Source organism: Leptinotarsa decemlineata, unplaced genomic scaffold (genome assembly GCF_025532065.1).
Source record: "Leptinotarsa decemlineata unplaced genomic scaffold, Ldec_3_MD MMD2_tig00026314_RagTag_RagTag, whole genome shotgun sequence".
NCBI classification, from domain to species: domain Eukaryota; kingdom Metazoa; phylum Arthropoda; class Insecta; order Coleoptera; family Chrysomelidae; genus Leptinotarsa; species Leptinotarsa decemlineata.
Window position 1 is genome coordinate 8,611,591 of NW_027412684.1, and position 20,863 is coordinate 8,632,453.

General features: G+C 37.0%; 1 protein-coding gene and 1 long non-coding RNA gene across 2 annotated transcripts in view; both read right to left on the reverse strand.

Annotated features, from left to right (window-relative positions):
* The window catches only part of Liprin-beta (liprin-beta 1), a 147,190-nt gene that overhangs the window by 101,458 nt on the left and 24,869 nt on the right, over positions 1-20,863 (reverse strand). The gene's annotated exons all lie outside the window — the stretch shown is intronic.
* Positions 8,734-10,999, reverse strand: LOC141485213 (uncharacterized). The gene is made up of 2 exons (XR_012467098.1): positions 10,805-10,999; positions 8,734-10,738 (listed from the first exon to the last, which is right to left on the reverse strand). It is a non-coding gene; the product is annotated as an uncharacterized lncRNA (long non-coding RNA).

Below are 20,863 nucleotides of genomic sequence, written 5' to 3' on the forward strand. Positions count from 1 at the left end.
GTTGAGCAAAGTTTACGACACCAACTGACCTCCCTGTACATTTAGTTAAGGAGCGAGTCTACAGAGGAGATGGATGTCGAGTTTATGACTCCAACTGACTTCCCTGTAAATATAATTCAGGAGCGAGTCTACAGAGGAGATGGATATCGAGTTTACGACTCCAACTGACCTCCCTGTAAATATACTTCAGGAGCGAGTCTACAGAGGAGATGGATATCGAGTTTACGACTCCAACTGACCTCCCTGTAAATATAATTCAGGAGCGAGTCTACAGAGGAGATGGATATCGAGTTTACGACTCCAACTGACCTCCCTGTACATTTAGTTAAGGAGCGAGTCTACAGAGGAGATGGATGTCGAGTTTATGACTCCAACTGATTTCCCTGTAAATATAATTCAGGAGCGAGTCTACAGAGGAGATGGATGTCGAGTTTACGACTCCAACTGACCTCCCTGTACATTTACTTAAGGAGCGAGTCTACAGCGGAGATGGATGTCGAGTTTATGACTCCAACTGACTTCCCTGTAAATATAATTCAGGAGCGAGTCTACAGAGGAGATGGATATCGAGTTTACGACTCCAACCGACCTCCCTGTACATTTAGTTAAGGAGCGAGTCTACAGAGGAGATGGATATCGAGTTTACGAATCCAACTGACCTCCCTGTAAATATAATTCAGGAGCGAGTCTACAGAGGAGATGGATATCGAGTTTACGACTCCAAATGACCTCCCTGTAAATATAATTCAGGAGCGAGTCTACAGAGGCGATGGATGTCGAGTTTACGACTCCAACTGACCTCCTTGTACATTTAGTTCAGGAGCGAGTCTACAGAGGCGATGGATGTCGAGTTTACGACTCCAACTGACCTCCCTGTACATTTAGTTAAGGAGCGAGTCTACAGAGGAGATGGATATCGAGTTTACGACTCCAACTGACCTCCCTGTAAATATAATTCAGGAGCGAGTCTACAGAGGAGATGGATATCGAGTTTACGACTCCAACTGACCTCCCTGTGAATTTAGTTCAGAAGCGAGTCTACAGAGGAGATGGATGTCGAGTTTACGACTCCAACGGACCTCCCTGTAAATTTAGTTGAGGAGCGAGAGGTTCTCAATTCCCCAACTCCTGATGCAACAACTGAACCTTATAAAAAGCTTGGTGGTGCAGCCAGGAAACGACTGAGTCATCTCCTCAAGAGCGGGGTACCTTATGAAACCGCCTTGCACCAAATTCTTGAGCGGCTTACGCAGAGCAGGTTTGCAAACGTTTGCGCTCAAGTGATGATTCACCAAAACGAGAGGCGAAAAATCCCTGCACGGTTGAATCTAAGACATCGTCAGATGTAGCTGACGTGCAAAAACCCTCATATGGGAAAATTGTTGTGGGTATCAAGGTTGGATTCTTGCAAATTGACTATTTGACTACCCTATTAACAGAGCATATACTTTGTGCCTGGCCCGCTGGGGACCGAATTAGGTCTTTAGAGTTCGGCAGAGCCGTACTCTTACTATCTGACCTGAAAGACCACTCACCATACAAACTAATTGGCTTCGTTAAGAAGCTGGGTTTATTTGGCCGAGTGTGAATAGGTGTGAACCACAATAAACCGACTCACTTGGGACCTAACCTAACCTAGTGTCTGAAAGTAACTTCTTTGCATGATCTACACATCTATGTATAGAGTTAAAAATATAACCCTTTTAGTTTAGGCTTCTGAAAACATGATGAAAATTATTAGCACTATCCATCATAATTATAGAATTTTCACGATGAATTTCATTAAGGACGAGTTTCGCTTCATGATAACTTCATCAGTAAGTTAAATATATCACGTTCGACATTCTGAAGGTATATTTTCATGGTGTGCTAGCCATCTGCCGTACAAAAATTGTAAATATAGTCCTCAATTTTCTTGTATAAAATCATTATTCTGGTATAAAACACTGCAGTCGCTTTCAGCAGAAGCTATTATTCGAAAAGTGATTTCAATTGCTGGTGACCTGAATTCCCCCGAAACTCGTTCGTAACTTCCAGTACATTTCTCAAGTATCCAATTTTAGGTCAAAGGACCCTCGCTAAATACATCTTTTTTCTCGAGTGTCGTTCACCGACAAGTGGTCGTTTCTTCCAAGTCAGACATCTGAAAATCGTAAAAAAGAAATTTTCGCCTTGTAAAATTGTTCAGTGCTGAGTGAAACTTTTATATTACGACTTGTCCAGAGTTCTATCCGTGATTATAGAGGAGGAGTTTATGACAAAACAGATTGCTGAATATCCACAGCCAAGATTATTTATGATTTTCAGTCTTGGAAAGAGTCATGGTTGCTAAAGATGAAAATGGGTCTGTACATGAAACTTTTCAGTCTCATCTTTGTCTTCCAGGGATGTTAGTTAGCTTTGTGGGGCTAGTTTTATAATATCAGAATGACTGAAAGCAGAACGGAGCAGAGCAGGTGCCTACAAACCAATATTCTTTTGAATATTTGGCTTCTTTATTGAATGTTAACTGGCTATCATTTAATATTGATATTGGACACCTCAACTTGCGCCTCTTGGTGAATGAAGGTAAGACGATGTCGTTTTGTTCAATATTGAGTGCTTTCTTTGCACACTGGTTCTGTATCAATACTTTCGTATCTGGTCTGGGAGGACGCTACCATTTCTTCCTCTAATAGTGACGACCAGATTGTTAGTATTTTTTCATGCTCTCAAGCTGAGGCTATTATACCAGTTCTTTGAAACTACACCAAGGCCACGTTGCTTCTTTGGTGGCTTATTAGGTAAGGAAGAAAGTTCGTGAGAACCATTTTGTTGCTCAGTCAATGCTCAGAAGCAGACGCCTAGTAATTAGTATCGGATAGTGCAGGGCGTCACCAATTACTATTCTGTGATCTGATTTACAATCACGACTACAAATAGTTGACTACAAGTAGTTAAATTACACGAAACCTCACTACAATAATCAGGTTACTTAAGGTAATCGTCATTCTAATTGAGGCAATCAATTAGTTATATTTAGTGATTACTTCAGATCTACGAATATTTTGTTTTGTAAATGGAGATGTAAAAGTTGTAGAAATCAATGTATTCTTCTTTATGAAAGAACTCAAACCTTCAATTCGTAGTAAGATAAGAAGAACTCAATAATTTGAATTAGGCCTTGAAACGACAACGTTTCATCCGAGAGCTTTCAAGTTTTAGGGTGATCAGTTTTTACGGACATCGTGAGGCCTTCACTCAACTGAGCACCGGGGTCTTTTGAATCGGGAGGGGCCGTCTGTAGCTCTAACTCTCTGATTACTCAACTGGATGGGCTATATAGTCAACAACTTCAAATCTCTGCGGATGACTTCATCTCGCACGAACTTAGTTTCTGTTTAAAATCTGTTTTTTCGTTAACCAGCTGTCGCAACCCTCAGAAGTCGAAACTTGTGCCAGCTAAGGATTAACGAGGTCTCACCTGTTAACGTATGATTCCTAACACGGGTACTAGATTAGTAGATTAATAGTAATAGTAGATTAGTCGGGGCGGTTTGTGTCCAAGCGCCTGAAGCATACATGATGGCAGGCTTGAACAATGTTGTATAGTAATACCTTGTTCTTAAGGTTGAGCTTTGAATTGTGGATAATAAGATAAATCTTGGTTATCCTTATTTGGATCTTGCTCTTGGTTGTGTCGATGTGGTGTTTCCGGGTGAGACAACGGTCTATCATAAAAACCAAGTACTTGACTCGGGACTGCCGAGTCAAGTACTCCCTGCCGAAGATCGTTACTCTCAAGTTACAATACTGGAGACAGTACAACTCCCTAAGGCACTCCAGCTTGGATTTTCCTGATGTGGTACAGGGTTCTTTCAACTCGGACTTGTAATGGCCCCGACGCAGTTCGAAAGCGAGCACAGAAGGCCTTCGTACCAGACTCGGTTGAAGGCCTTTGAAATGTCAAGGAGGACAAGATGGACTGTCTCCTTGTTATTCAGCTTAGAGATGGAGTTATCGACCACTCTCAGGGCCTGCATCTTGGTGGAGTGTGCCATTGTTCGTCAGGCAGAACATTTCGATCTTCAACTTTTTCTGTCAGCCTTTGCAGCACAACACGTTCAGCCAGCTTAGCCGATGAGCTCAGCAAACTGATCGGATAGTGATTCTGGGGAAACAGTGGGTTCTGGCCCTGTTTAGGGATTATGGTGACCACGGCATGCTTCCAATTTCGGGGGAAGTATCTGAGGGTGATTGAGCTATTGATTATCTCCAACAGAAAAAGTTCTCTGGGAGCTGTTTGAAGAACCTATTGTTGATTGAATCAGCTCCCGGAACCTGCTTGGGCTCGGTGTTTGAGTCCCTTGTTTTATTCTATTGGTGGTAGGAGTGGCTTCCTTTCTATTGGTGGCTTGTTTCGTGTATTGCTCAGTACGACTAGCCAGGATTTATTAATGTTAATTCATCTATTACTTTCTTATTTTTTTATTTTCACCTTCTCCATATATAATTTTCAATACAAGTTCTGAGTTTTCTCAAGCAGGTTCCACAGTAGACCAATCTACAGCCTCCCGTTGTTGCTGAAGATTGTCTGGAGTCATTCGCTTAGCTTCTACTATCTCTTATGGTTTTAGTTGAATAGAACTGGCCGATACTTGATGAAAATCCATATTAAAACTAATTAATACAGTTTACACTATATAGGGTTTTACAAAAACAGCGACACGTGTTTCGCTATACAATAGCTTTCTCAACCGTAAAATAGTACTAATATTTTACTCTTGAGAAAACTATTATAGCAAAACTAGATAGTGAAAATAATACAATAATCTGTATTAATGATCTTCTTATGGTTTTGTCGACCTTTTTATCAAATTTTTGTTGTGTTGCTTCATAATTCTCCTAATAAGGTCCGTGATCTTTTCAACATAGGACAGGAAAACTTTTTCATAGACGGTTAGTATTGTTCGTTCGTTACACTCATTTCCTTTGAAGGCGATCTTCAAATGTTCCTTACAATTATTATTTGTTTCGGTCAAGGAAAAAGACGTCATTCATTACCTCATCACAATGGGGAATGTTCCTCCTGACGAAAATCAAGTAGTTTTCATAAAAGAGCTCTAAAACAACGCATTTTAAACTCATCATTTCAACCTTTTTCTTTAAAAAATTATTTAAATACTTAAAAAAGAGGAATGAAATAATACATTCAACATTTAAAGGGATTCGTTTCTATTTCACCATTTGGCAACATCGGTTATAGCTAATGAAGGACAATGAATCTGTTACCTGTATGAGACAAACAAAGATGATATATTTCAGAGGCGTGCTATTCTGTTTACTTATGTTCCGAGTTCGGAGATATTCTATGACATATGACATTTCGTGCACCTAACCTATCTTCCTCTATATAAATAAATAACAAAACAACTGTTGTTTATGTGGCTTGTGGAGGTGGTATTGAACTATAATTTATATTTTGCCTTAATTGTTGATTTATAAAGATAATTTTCCTTTTTTAAAGTAGAATATCTAGGTACGTATACATTATTTCAACTTGATATAGGCGTTGTTGCCAATATGTGAATTAGAAACAAATCCCTTTAAAAATTAAAACCCAACATTTGAAACATCAATTTGAATACTTTTCGATGTGAATTTGAAAAACTCATGAATTAAACTCAACTTTATTTTGTTCAAACTTGCATTTGCTGTAATAACCCAAATTGAGGAACATTCCCCATTGAAGCCAGAGTCAAAACTTTTCTATGAAAGCCCCAAAAGTGACAAAAAATGCAATAAAATCTCATCGAGGCAAGGATACATTTTTGATGACAAATTTCTTCTCCAGTACCTCGTCTATTATTTCTTCTGAAGTTCAACGTAGACCAAGATATGAAGTAACTTCCAAACAGGGTTATTGTGTGCTCAACTGATATTGTTCTATTTATCAAATGATTTGGATGTAATTCCTCGTGGACCAATAAACAACTTAATCTTAATAGAATTTTTCGGGATCGTGTGCCTTCGAAATGTGGTTAACAATACAGTCTGAAACGGTTCAAGGTTTCACGGAAGGATACACTTTAACGATAAAGAAAATCAATCATTGCCCCGAACTTAGGTAGAAAGAACGTGGTAAAGATAACCGGACAAAATATTTATGCGATAACAGGCGCCTTCTCTTGTTTGCTTTATAGTCAATATCGGAAATATACAAATTTCAAATAATGATAATGATACACATCAGTGTAAGACGAGGTGCTGTTATTAATTTAAACTGCAATATTAGGATTTCATAGGATTTAGGAAACAGCTGGTAGAATATCAATGTCCCATTGCGTACAATACGGTGAAATGTTTCTTTCTGAGAAACGATTGGAAGATGAGAGAAAGAACAGTTTCCAAATACTTGTGATGCACTGTTTGGAACCTTTGTTGTAGTAATGAATATTACTGGAGCTCTATCCCAACACCTAACCGTTATTTTAACACCTTGACACGTGTTTCGATCAAATGATCATCTTCAAGAGGAAGATTAAATTTCCTCTTGAAGATGATCACTTAGTGATCGAAACACGTGTTGAGGTGTTAAAATAACAGTTTGGTGTTGGGATAAAACTCCAGAGGAAGATTAAACTTCCTCTTGAATAAGATTGCTTGGTGATCGAAACACGTGTTGAGGTGTTGAACAAACGGTAGGGCGTTGGGATAAAACTCCAGAGGAACATTAAACTTCCTCTTGAAGATGATCACTTGGTGATCGAAACACGTGTTGAGGTGTTAAAATAACGGTTTGGTGTTGGGATGAAACTCCAGAGGAACATTAAACTTCCTCTTGAAGATGATCACTTGGTGATCGAAACACGTGTTGAGGTGTTAAAATAACGGTTTGGTCTTGGGATAAAACTCCAGAGGAAGATAAAACTTCCTTTTGAAGATGATCGCTTTGGTCGAAACACGTGTTGAGGTGTTAAAATAACGGTTTGGTGTTGGGATAAAACTTCAGAGGAAGATTAAACTTCCTCTTGAAGATGATCGCTTGGTGATCAAAACACGTGTTGAAGTGTTAAAATGACGGTTTGGTGTTGGGATAAAACTCCAGAGGAAGATAAAACTTCCTCTTAAAGATGATCGCTTGGTGATCGAAACACGTGTTGAGGTGTTAAAATAACGGTTTGGTGTTGGGATAAAACTCCAGAGGAAGATTAATTTTCCTCTTGAAGATGATCACTTGATGATCGAAACACGTGTTGAGGTGTTAAAATAACGTTTTGGTGTTGGGTTAAAACTCCAGAGGAAGATTAAACTTCCTCTTGAAGATGATCACTTGATGATCGAAACACGTGTTAGGGATTAAAATAACGGTTTGGTGTTGGGATAACACTCCAGAGGAAGATAAAACTTCCTTTTGAAGATGATCGCTTTGGTCGAAACACGTGTTGAGGTGTTAAAATAACGGTTTGGTGTTGGGATAAAACTTCAGAGGAAGATTAAACTTTCTCTTGAAGATGATCGCTTGGTGATCAAAACACGTGTTGAAGTGTTAAAATGACGGTTCGGTGTTGGGATAAAACTCCAGAGGAAGATAAAACTTCCTCTTAAAGATGATCGCTTGGTGATCGAAACACGTGTTGAGGTGTTGAATTAACGCTTTGGTGTTGGGATAAAACTCCAGAGGAAGATTAAACTTCCTCTTGAAAATAATCGTTTGGTGATCGAAACACGTGTAGAGGTATTAAAATAACGGTTTGGTGTTGTGATAAAACTCCATTAATATTCAGTTTCAGTTTCAAGTACTTAATAATTCCGGGCAACACTACATTTGATTTTCTTTATAAATTGTGAGCTGTATATCAAAGTTATCCTTATTTTAGAAGAGAATACTACCAATTTAACGACTACACAAAACATTCAGACATAATACATTTGTGCCAGCGTTTTTACCAATCCTCGAAGCAGTTCTGATATGCATTTTTTGGTATGTCTTTGAGCTCTCTCAGCAATTCAGTTTTATTCTCCTCATTCGTCGTAAAACGCCGTCCTCTCATAGATCTCATCAATCTTGGGAAAAGGAAAAAGTCGCAAGGGGCAAAATCTTGGGAATACATTGGCTGGAGCATGATTACGGTGTTGTTTTTGTCCAAAAAATCGCGAACAAGCAATGGCGAGTGAGCTGGTGCATTATCGTGAAGCAATAGTTTCAAAATGTACCGCGTATTTCATTTCGATTTTGTAGCACATTTCATATCCCGATTTCCAATACACTGCATCATTTTCATTCTCCCATAACTACTATATCTAGAAGTGTTAATAATGTTCCTAGTGTAGATATATATATTTTTAACGTTCGAACAATTCAAAACCGAGATTCTCCTGATTCTCTGATCTTACTATATGGAGAATACCAAACAACTTTACAGGAACTGGAAGAAATACAGAACAAATTTCTAAGGTACCTATATTATAAGAAATATCGTAATAAACAACAGCATTAGAACATCACAATCGAGAACTCAATTTGATATACCCTCCTTAGACTCTAATTTTTTATATATAAAATTATTAATAACAATATAAACTCCGCAGTATTATTGTCACTATTACCAATTAATGTACCTCCCAGACCTACGCGTACTATCCTCAAGTTCAAGACTTCTTTCGTGCAGCGTTGCCACATTTATTTTGGCGAATCTACTTTTATTTTTGCTTGAATCTACTAAAATCTACTAAATATTTTTTCAAAAATACCAAAAATCTACTTTTCAAAAAAAGCTTAAAATAAGAACGGATTTGGAGGTTGGGGATTAATGAAATGGTTAATTGGTTTAATTATTTATTTATTTATTGACTAAACCTAAACATATAAATTTCAAAACGAGCACAACAAAGAAAACGGAACTGACTCTCATCTTATTTTTTAAACAAACATTTTGTTCTTAAAACCAGAAATAAAAGAATTAAATTTCGTCATCTTTATACTTCAGATTTTTATATAAAGTTTTATCGTCCATTAACTTTATCATTCTTACATCGGGTTGAAAATTTGGGCAAGACCCAACATCTCTCAGACCCTCTTTGGCATGAATTAACGCAGAAACGTTTTTGTTATGAAATTTGTTTCGATCGTCGGTTTTGATTCGATTGAATTCGGAGAAAATCCTTTCACATTTTACATTCGACACAGGCAAAGAAAGCATTTGTTTTGCGAATTTGGAAATATTTTCGTATTTAAGTTTATTATTGTTGTCCTTTAAACAGCTTATTTTATGCCAAAATTCTTCAACATTGAAGGAATTATTTATATTGCTGCTACCGCTAGAAAGCAAGTTAGATACATCTAAATCTAGTTTCATTTCCCTGTATTCATTATCAATGTCTTGAATAACTTCTTCTGGTACTATATTCGGAAACTTTGAAAGAAGATTTATGAGACTAGAAAACTCTTGGTATACAACTACCTGAGGATCTAAAAATTGTAGTTCTTTAAACAATTCTTTATCTAAGGGCAATCTAGATTTTAATTGATTACTCAAATTAATAAAAAAAGCTGACATCGTTTAAAAAAGTCATGAGCAATTGTTTGATTTCCCTGTATTTTATACAGATTTTTTGCAACATTCACTCCTAAGTACATCTCGTTAAGAGGTAAGTAGTGCATTGAGGCATCAGGATCCAAATCAGAGAGATTAGTAGCCTTAACATAAGTACTTTTCATAAAGCAACTTAAAATTGACCTAAAGAAACTCGACATGTCTTTAAAAAATGTGTGAGTAACTGGATAGTCTCCTTGAAAAATGATGTTAAATTTATTAACTATAGGTAAAACAAAATCAAGAAAATAGAAATAGAGTAAAATTAAATTATCATTAAATGAATTATATAAAAACTCACAAGAAACATTTTGCTGTTTGTCTGTCAAGTATTGCCCTTGGAAAAACAGTTTCAAGGGTATCCATTGCTCTAGAATTCTATTTACACAATTGTGTAAAGATAGCCACCTTATGTCATAGTGTCTTAAAATTTTATGTTTTTCTGAAGCAGTAAATTCTTGAAATTCTTGAAATTCTCTTTGGCGCTTGCTACTCTGGGAAAAGTAATTATAGACATCTTTAACAAGCTGTTCTAATGATCGTGGAAGAACTTTACAAGCATGGCTTACAGCTAATGCTACCGAATGGCAAACGCATTTAACAAATATGCAGTTGGGATTTATTTCACGTATTTTAGCAACAATGCCATTGTTATCTCCAAACATGACATTTGTGGTGTCAGCTGCAAAACCCAATAGTTGATTTTTCATGTTAAGTCCTTTTTCTTCTAAGGCACTGTTAAGTGCATTAAAAAGGTCTAGGGCAGACTCTCCTTGTATATCTACTGTACACAAAAATCTGGTCTTCACACAGGCATTTCTCTCTGAATAAAACTTAATTGCGATGGCAAGAACCTTTTTTGTACTTACGTCGGTACTCTCATCAATGATTACTGAAAAAGTTGAAAGTCCCGACTTCAAATCTTGTATTAATTTTTCTTCAAAGTGTCCTCCTAAAACATTATAGGCTATGGCAGATGATTTTGTTCTTTTACAGGAAAATTTTCTTGCAATCTCTGAGTCAGGAAAAGCATCTTTGATGACATCGCTTAGATGATCCATCACATGAAATGGTACATTATGCTCCACAAGCACAGACACTATTTTAATTTCTGCTTTTTTCATTCCATCCGAAACTGAGCTAGTTTTCAATAATTTATCAATCTAAAAAATAAAACATTATTCTTGCTACTACATATTTTAATTAGACATAAATAAAAACAGACAAACCTTAGAGCTTCCAGTAAATCCAATCATATTCTTCTTATGTTTCGCGGAAGTATTATGTTCTTTTAGAGAAGCCATCCTGGATAAAATTCTAACATTGCATGCTTTGCAATGGGCACTACATCCATCCTGTGCTTTACACAGCCAAGTAGAAAATAATGGGTTCTGTTCCCATTCTGTCCGATAGGATTGCTCATAAGCTCGCCTCATAATTTTCACTTTCACGAAAAAAGCAATTTTACACAGTTGTCACTTGTCGGGGAAATACAACGGTGAAACTATAAAGCATGAGGGGGAATCACCGACAAAAACGCAGGCGAAGCATCCAAATGAATAAAAATATCAAATTAGTTACACGTCTACCAACATAGAAATTAAAGTAAATGCTGGATTCAATTATTTTTTATAGTAATTATATTGTTAATGGCATTTTCACATTATTGAAAGTTATGTATTAAAATCTACCAAAATCTACTGAAGAAAATGTGCCTACTAAAATTTTCTGAAAAAGGGTGCAAATCTACCAAAAAAGTAGAAATCTACTAGATGTGGCAACGCTGCTTTCGTGACTGTTACTTCCATATCCCCCCTCTTAATCATGCTCCGTCTGGCAAACGACATAAATTGCTTGCAAGATATTTACTGGAATATGTCTACCACAAAATTTAGATATTTAGTCCGCGTTGAGAATTTATCAGTTTAACAATCAGTTTTTTGTTATTTTTCATTTTATTTTTCTTGTTGTGAGTTGTAATAAGTACTGCTCGTTGTTAGATAATAATAAATCCCCATATTATATTATATTGTTCTATATGAAATATAATTTCAAGTGCTGTATATTCATGTATATTTCTTATAAGTCATCCTTGTAATGAGGCCGTGAGGCCTGTTAGGGTAAAATAAATGAATAAATATGTATAATTAATCATAATTCTAATTGTATACACCTGTAAATGGGCTTTGCGGCCTGCTGGGGAATTGAATAGATACATAAATAAATAAATAAATAAATGTTTTACTACAATATCGGGCGTTTTTTGTCGTATTGATTTTCGCAAGCGGATCATAACATCAAGATAATACTCCTTACTTGTGATGCACTATTTGGAACCTTTGGTGTAGTGATGAATATTACTGAATTTTCCGAATTTTTGACTTTGTCACGTCAAAATGGAAAGCTAGAATACGATGTATTTAGGAAGGGTACAAGCACTTACAGGTATATTCCTGACAGTTCACGTCACTGTGGACAGCACAAACATGTTGTGTTGAATTCTCAAGTGCATCGTCTTTTGACTTTTCCTCTCACAAATGAGGGGTTTATAAAAGAAAAAGTGACAATACAGGGGTAGGAAAGAATATAAAGTTTAGGTTATGAATGAACGAAATCTCGACTTTTAGAAGCAACAAAAACCAAGACAAATATATCTCAGTTCCATATCACCAATACACGAAAAATATTCTGTTCTATAAGTAAGCATGGACAACTCCCTTACGAAGAACCCATCATGGGATTGACAGAAAACTCAAACCTTGCTTATACAAGATAAACGAATATTGTCATGGCGTGTATCGAAGCATTCACAATCTAAGATCAAACAACGGTTTATTTGGTTTATTCTTGCATGGGATCTTGGAGGCTTGAAATAAAGCTATCTGATGTTAGTTAGTTATTGCATAATATTACTAAAGATCTTAAATTATAAATATCAATAATAAAAATTTCAATAAAAATTCCACCATCATTAGAAAATTAAATTATTATTTAATGTCCCTGTTGATAACAAATAAAAAAAACATTCGTGCGCTACTCGTTATTAACTGATTTTGAAATACAATTTTGTCAGTGTTTATGAAATGTATTCTTCAAGCAAGTGCTTAAGTGCATTATTTTTCATAAGAACGAAATCAAAATTTTGGAAATTCTGTTCTACCAAGAGAGTGGATTTTACATTTACTGACCCTTGAGACAGACCAAATATACGCGGGCTCAAATCACAGAAAAATGGACACTTGAATTATAAATTATAAAAATATAATTAACTTACTGTTGACTTGATAGTGTGTCGTAGTGTGATTTTGTTTTGTTTGCAGGATTCTGCTCACTTTCACTGAGAAACATTTTATTTTTGGTTATCTTTGAAAATCATTCATTTAATAAAACACGGGTTATGTATACTGTAGTGAATTCAGCTGTATGCATTAGATGTCTCCGAGCTCAATGTGGCGAAAAAGATAGCGTAACGCCGAACCAGTGGAAATTGCACAGTCGCTTGCGGCGTGCAATCGGTTCTAATACGTGTGGCTATAGATGCTTCACCTCAAAAGTTTTTTTCACTCTCTCCAGAATTGAACATCACTTATTGATCAATGATTGTGATTCCAAGATTTTGAACATTTCTTATATCTGCTTCAAAAAAAAATTATAAAATGTTTAGTTACCTTATCAAATAGTTGCAAAAACCAGAATTTCAGATAGCAATACAGAACGAAAATAATGTAGAAATTACTCACGTTGATAAAAGCCTCCTACCAGAGAGATCACATGAACTTACCTGAAAAGAAATAACACAATTAAATAATATCTAAACTGAAATGACTATATAAGAAATAGAAAAAGTTCTGTAGTTTTGTTTGAAGGTGATTAACAATGTTTCATGATGAATTTGACTAGTTCGGACTTCCATTGTCTACTATATAAAATGATTTGAAATCCCTGAAACAACTAAAAAAGAAGAATTGAAAATGAGTAGCTGAAAATAACAATTATATTAACCAAAATAAACCTGAAATGAAATAATAGTGAAATAAAATACAAGTAAAAATAGAACAATTGAACAAATAAAAATCAAGAAATGGAAAACGAAAATAAAAATGAAAAGTGGAGAGATTTCAAGTCACGTTAGTTCACGACGTTTCGATTGTTAGTATCTACAATCGTCTTCGGGTGATGACTGGACTGACTCCTCCGAGAGATGACTATTTATAGGTCGTTCGAGTACTTTCACTTATCCCCGCTTTCCATTTTCCGCTTCACTGGTTCCGTGGGAGATGACCGTTTTGGCGGGAGTTGGCCATTTTTCGCTTGATGATGGGTTTCCATATGTTGCGTATTTCTACGCTGGCTTGGCTGAATACGTTGTTGGACAACATGTATGCGGCTTCCTTGAATTTTCTCCTAAACCAATGTTCCTCCTGAAATTCTGTAGTTTTGTGCCGATATTCTTGGTTTCTAGGTTGGGAACATATAATTGCTAGAGGTTCTGCCAGGATCGAAAACTTCCGGATATAAAATACCTTCAACAAGATTTCCGACTGGGAGTTCATTCGAAAGCATCGATCCTTCTGAAAAAAAATTCCTAACTAATTGACAAGTTGCAATAATATTTATATAGAGATGAGATGGAAAAATTCCGTTAGTCTTTTGAAGCTATACTTGATTAACAACCGTCCCAGAGAACAACCAGTTAAAACCTCTATTGGGATCGAATGAATTAACAAGTGTTGAATATATAATTGAACTCAAGGTTTGGAACTTAATGGGAGGTACTTTGAAGTTATTTTCTTGATAAACGTTATCTGTTTCAACTCTGAATTGAATAAAAGGTAGAACTGGAATATCCGGTGTAGAATAAATCCAAAATGAGCACGGTTTCCCAGCACTAGAAATACAATCCTCTTCTTGACGCGCGTTCAACTCCTAAAGACGTCAACTTGGTTGGTGAAATGATATATGAAAAAAAAATCAATCATGGAATAAAAACTGTTACTGGCCAGATATGTTTCAACTCTTCTCGAAAACTGCTGACAAAACTATTTCTGAAGGTTACTTACTCAAAGTGACAATACCAACTGTTTCTTGACATTTTTGAGTGTCTTATCTCAAACATTCTCCAAAATGAATAAATCTAAATTAACAGAGAATCTGCTGCAGTGTTATGAAAGGCAAAATGAAATATTCACCTCAAAAAGTTACTGCGTAATATTAAAAATCTTTGATGTTACTGTTTGTTAGTCTCCTAATTAATCTGATATTCTATATTTATTTTCATATTGTGGTAAGATAAGAATTCAAAAACGTCAAGAAACAATGATTTTGTCAGGAAGAACACCTTTCAAAGAGAATATCAACATTATTAGGGAACTTATATGTTGCTGAACAGTTTGTGACGGGAGCAGGAAGTTCGAAATGAATTCGACAACATAGCATTCATTTCTAGTTTAACACTGTAACATAGATAACAGAACAATAGAAATTCTCTTAGGTGTTATTCAGTTTCATAAATATTTGTGTTTATAAAAGTATGTACAGTTTGGCGAATCTAGCTGTGCTTCTGAGTATTGGATGCGCAGTAGATAAGCCGGCGCGGCGAAGGGGGATGACTAGAGCTCATCAACATCGAGGAACTCGGGTAGTGGAATGAACAGTGGAATGAAAAACAAAGATCTCGGTGGACAAAGCAGATAGCAGGTAGTCTTTCATAAACTTGTATTTCGATGGAAAAAAGTGAAAAATTAAAGGAAAATTTTGATGGAACGAATTTATTTGAACCAAATTTTTTTTTCCCGATTGTACTTCTTGATAAAAATGGGAAGTGGACAGTTTTCTTCCTTTATCGTTCGCGCATCTCAGAGGCACAGTTGAATTGGCCAACCTGTAGTTTGCTGCAAAAAACACTATTTTGAGAAAATTGAAGAATTTGTATAGATTAAAACATGGAAGTGATAATTGAAAAATGGGTTGCAGCATGAGACCATGAAAAAGTTTTCATTACCGGAAGTTTTTTCCTAAAATAGTATTTTTTTACATTTGACTGGTCATATCTCCGAAAGTAGACCGGAGTTTCGATTTCAGATTGTGGTTAGTTCTACTCGTTCAATCGACTGCTATGTGGAATGTTGGTTTGAGCCTGACGGACGATCGATCACTTTTTATTGCCTATCGTCCCACCCATGCTAGGAATCGTACATTGAAGGGTAAGACCTCGTTAATTCCTAGCTCGCATAAGATTCGACTTCTGAGAGTTGGGGCAATATCTGGTGAACAAGGAAACATATTTTTCCAATATATAATAATTCTGTTAAAAGGTTCAGAGGTGAAAATGCGTATAGTGTAGATTAGCCGATCCACTAATTGTGAAAGACTTCAGTGGCAGTATTGTAGAATTTAGAATTTCAATTTATTATAGTCCAAAATGATTATATTGCTTGCATCCCGAAATTTCGTCCGAATTCCAACACCCCTGAATGATAGGAATTTCGAAGGGCCTGTCGTTGCAAATTGCGAAAGCTAGAGGCAGCTCGACCTAAATTGTATCTCACATTTCTATGCCTCGATGCCTTCCGGTCTACGTTATTACATTAATCAATCCCATCAAAGCTGCCAAACGAAAATTGGTAACGTATTTAGTGGGTAAGGGGTTGGCATGATACAGGCAAACATGACGTTCCTGTCAATTTAAATCAAATCAAAACAGGTTGTTCCAGTTTGTGACTTGTCGAAAAATAATTGGGTGAGTATTTGGTGCAATAGCAATATTTGCTGGGCTGTTTGTTGAAACTTGTGCCTACCTTTCGATAATTTATTTCAACTTCCGGAGAAAATGAATATTTTTCAGAGTCGATGAAAAAATGGACGGATGGATTGATGGTTATATGAATAGATTGACAGATTGATATGGATAGATGTACAGACGGAAATCATCAAACATGTAGGTGAAGTGAGATCTGACTACGTTCTAGCAGTATACAATGGGTTAGCAGCTAGAAAATACATGGAAAAAATGCATGGAAACGTGCAAAACTAGTCCTGCTACGAAAGGGATACAAACCACTAGAAGATCCCCATCATCCTTCAGGCCGATATGCCTTCTTGAAGTAGAGGATACAAAACTATATGAACTCCGCATACTCATCCGTCTTAACGAAGAACTGCAGAGAACAGGAGGACCATCAAATAGACAATTTGGATTCAGAAAATGTCGATGGTCAGTGGATGCCATTATGGAAGTCCAGAAATTAGCCAGAGGAGCTTCAAATTATGTACACGCGCACAAAAGAATGGGTGTGAGGATAACAATAGATGTCAAAAATGCTTTCATTAACGCATCCTGGCAATTTATCCAAGAGGCATTGCACATGAGAAGAATAAACAACAAACCAAAAGATCTCATAACGTCATACTTGTCAGAAAGGAAAATTGTTGTAGAAGCGGAAGGTGGAACGCAGGAGGTGCAAATAAATAGCAGGATTCCACGGGGTTCTGTAATTAGAGGATAAAGCTTGGTTATCCTCATTTGAATCTTGCTCTTGGTAGTCTCGATGTGGTTTTTCCAGATGAAACAGTGGTCTATCATAGGAACCAAGTACTTGACTCGGGACTGCCATTTGATCTCCCTGCCTGAGATCGTTTATCTCATGTTACTGTAGTGGAGACAGCACAGCTCCCTGAGGCACTCCAGCTTGGATTTCCCTGATGGGGGACAGGGTTCTTTCAACTCGGACTTGAAATGTTTTGCCTTTCAGAAAGGACCTGATACATCGGACTAGACCCCGACTAAAGTCGAAAACAAGCACAACAAGCCTGTTGTACAGCTCAGAGATGAAGTTATCGATCAGTCTCAGGGCCTGCATCTTGGTGGAGTGTGCCCTTCTTTGTTGTTGAATTGTTGTAGAAGCGGAAGGTGAAACGCAGGAGGTGCAATTAAATAGCGGGATTCCAAAAAGTTCTGTACTGAGCCCAACTCTGTGATACGTCCTATGGAACGATCTCCTACGGATTTGCTGACGATGTGGCTATGGTTAGGTTAAGTTAAATTAGCGAATTCGATTCCGATTATTCCATATGGTTAGTGATCTATCAGGTCAGATGGTAAGTTGCGGCTCTGCCAAACTCTGAAAACCTGATTCGGTCCGCAGCGGGGCAGGCACAAAGTATGTGATCTGCTGTTTTATCATTTTTCAAACAGACGCGACACACACTGTCTTCCGATAGTCCGAGTCTCTGCATATGATGATTCAGATGACATGACCTGTCAAAAGTCTGTTAGACATCGTAGTTCACCCTTACTGTAGTCTGACAACTGTTTGGTTTCGAACTTCGAAGGGTGAATGAACTCTTTGGAGTGAACCAATCCTGGAAGATTTTGCCAAAAGTCCGTGAATCTTCTTGCCATCCAAGTGTTCAATGTTCGTTTGGCAAAGCCTAAAGCGATACCAATGACAGGTTCTGATCCGATGCAGCTGCTAGCGGCACCCTCCTTTGCAAGGTAGTCAGCAGCCTCATTGCCTTAAAGACCAGTATGGCCAGGAATCCAGACCAGAGATAATTTGTCACCGCGAAAAACGAGAGTACACTGATGAGCACAGCAAACACAGGAATACAAAGGGTAGCTAATTGGAGGCAAGAAGACATGCTTCTATCAGCCCACCAGAAGCAGTACTATTGACAGCGAAGAGGAAAATATTTCCCATCTACTTCAATGTTGAAAACACGTTGCTAACACCAAACAGGGCTGTGATATATCTAGGAATATGGGTAGACTATGGGAATATGCGGACACATCAATAAAACCGTTGAGAAAGCAGAAAAGACAATGACCGTTCTCTTCTGTCTTTTACCAAACTCTTTTAGCAATTCAAAGTTGCTAGACGGTGCCCCGGCGTGGAAATCGTAGATGAAAACAAAAAGCTGGCGCTAAAACTTGCAAGAATCCAAAGAACAGCATTATTCAAGGTGTGTAGTTCTTACCAAACCACATCCACAGATGGTGTTGCCGTCATAGTAAGGTTTCCCCCGATAGAACTGTTAGTAGAAGAAAGAACTGAAACATACCATGGTACATCGAAACAACTTGCTAGAGAAAATCTGATGACGAGATGGCAAACTACATAATGCAGTATATGGACGCTGGACTAAACTTTTTATTCCAAATATCTAAATAGTGGTTGAATAGAAAATATTTCGAAACAGATTATTTACTGACACAAGCTCTCTCAGGGCATGTATGTTTTTTAGAAATACGTACACAAACGTCGGAAAACAGATTCTGACAAGTGCACAACTACGAAAACATTAATGATGTGGAGCACACCCTCTTCTCATGCATCGGATGGAGAGGAAAGCGAATAGAATACCAGAGAAATGATGCCGAAACTATCTTTTTTGCAACAAGCATGATGACGTCCCTCATCTCAAGAAAAACATCATGGAATGTGGCATGCAAAATCATAAGAGATATCATAGAAACCAAATGAAAGGAGGACAGATAGAAGAAATGGAAAATTTGGAACAGTAAGACCAATTGCAGAGTACAATGTGAGTTAGCAGGCGAGAGAAGGAGGGGTTTTACCGTGGCATACAGGACTTGCACTCACCGTGCTGGGAGTCCCCGGACGAGCCGAATGCCAGCTATCCCTCTAACGACGGTACCGCAGAATAGCACAGAAAGCGGCTAGGGAAAAATGGATGTAAGGATAGATAGATAGATATTGGCAATTAAATAGATGATAGAGAGAAAGATTGACAGATGGATAGCATAGGTGTATATAGATAGATACATACATAAATGGATGGTTGATTAAATGTATCCATGAATAGACGGATAAATAACTAAATGGATTGATGAATAGGTGAATACAATGATACTGTTTACAATGACATTGTGGAGCTCAATCTAGAACATTCGTTGCATATTAATGTTTATTGATATGTAGCAGAGTTTCAAAATAATCCACACCTTATACAATTAAACAAATTAATCTGGGTAGAGACGATATTCCTGTTTCAACGTACAAGCTCTGCATTATTTCAATTGGAATAACGGTGAGGATTACAAAATTCAACGCTCGCACACGTACGAAGACACGTGTGAATCCGAAAGGAGCTCAACAAGGAGATTTTATAGAAATTCCGGAAATAGCTGACAACGACTGTTCCTTTATGCAAGCGAAAATATTTTGACATAAACCGAGGATTCTGCAGCAAAGTGAGGTGCACTTTAAAGTTACAATGTTGAATATGGCACGTAGAGCATTTTCAGCAAATTCCTCAGTTTCCCATACAGACGTATAACTGGATTTGATAGGTTGGTATCACATTGATGGACTCTGTTCATACGTTTCATTTTAGGATTATGAAGATTGGCAACTCATATTTCTAATCAATAAATGGGAATTTGGATTTGGCAAGAGATATTGAGGAATATACAGGGTGAAACTCAATAAGTGTAAAACATTTAAGGAGGTGATTCCTCATCGAAAAAAGATAGGATCTTTCATATAAAGAAACTTCATTGGAGCATCCCTTGTTAAGATACAGCCCCTTAAACGGGGTACAAAAAATTTGTATAACAATTTTTTTCACAAGCACTAAAAAAGTAACAATATTGAAATTAACCTGACGTTTTGTACTACCAAAAAGACACTCAGCCAGTAATTTGTTTGGTTTACCCCATGGTTGTGAGGGGTGGAAAAAAAGCAACCCCTAAAATTTATTTCCAATGTAACTTTTTGTCTTATTATTTGTTTACCATTTAAAAATTTATTTCCGTTTCATTCTAAACAAAAAAATATTTTACAAACAACTACAGAGACACATCGTCATAAATGCGAACTGGATTTATTGTTATGTTGTAGTTAGTACCTGCATTAAACGATTAAAGGGTAATAAACAAAACTAATTTATTAATAACAAAACACACATGTTGAAATCATAGTAAATGTTCAATATGTCTAACTTCAGACATTACGCATGTGTCTAGACGTCAGCGCATTGAGCCACGTATTCGCTCAAATATTCCTGGAGTCTCTCTGATTACCCTGCACGCATCGATGATGCGGTTTCTTAAGTCCTCTACATCGCGAACAGGAGTACGATAAACCAAATGCTGTAAATGGCCCCAAATAGAGAATTCGAGAGGATTGCCATCCGGGGATCGAGCGGGCCAGTTCTGTGGTCCTCTTCGACCTATCCACTCATTTGCATATGTTTCAGTTGAATGCTGACGTGTTACTTGACTAAAATGGGCGGGAACCCCATCATGCATAAAAAACATATCGCTT